This window comes from Sinocyclocheilus rhinocerous, unplaced genomic scaffold (genome assembly GCF_001515625.1).
Source record: "Sinocyclocheilus rhinocerous isolate Xijiao unplaced genomic scaffold, SAMN03320098_v1.1 scaffold1839, whole genome shotgun sequence".
NCBI classification, from domain to species: Eukaryota; Metazoa; Chordata; class Actinopteri; order Cypriniformes; family Cyprinidae; genus Sinocyclocheilus; species Sinocyclocheilus rhinocerous.
Window position 1 is genome coordinate 69708 of NW_015662183.1, and position 706 is coordinate 70413.

Sequence of the window (706 nt, forward strand, 5' to 3'; positions counted from 1 at the left end):
GAGAAATTTTAACCAAAGTATGTTATAGACTTTTCATTAAGACCCTAAAGAATCATATCAACTTGTGGAAAATAGGCATCCGATGACCCCTTTAACATGACTAGTACTACCAAATAACACTGAATTTGAGCTAAATATCTTACAGTGAGTGATAATGAGAATCCCCCACCACAGTTTGAAGGTCATGTTGATGTTGAAGAATTCTGGCAATCTGTTGACCAAGAAATTTTTTGCAGAGGCTTTTTTACAAAGTAAGTTATAGATATGAATGGTTCTGTAAAGGAAGCATTCTGCAGCCATATTTAGAAAAGTTTTCCAAGAGATTCATCTCTCTGTCTACAATGCCCCATAATTATGTATGTGCATGCTTTTTTTAGTGCCATGGATGATTGTGTATATAATTTGTGTATATAATTGTAACTGCCATAAACTGTATTAAATACAATAACATTTAAGAAAGCTTTTGTTTTTCAACTACAAAGGTAACCGTGAGATTCCATTTAAAGTTTCGCCTCTCACCAGAGCCAGCAAAAAAGTACTCAACACTAATGGCGCTTTTCCACTGCGTGGTACGACTCGGCTCGATACGGCTCAGTACCAGTGGCATAGCGCAAACTGTGCCATATACTATTGTTTATTTTGCATGAAAACTATTTACTGCTATCTATATATAACAATGTTTTTTTTTTTACAATTTATTTTGCGT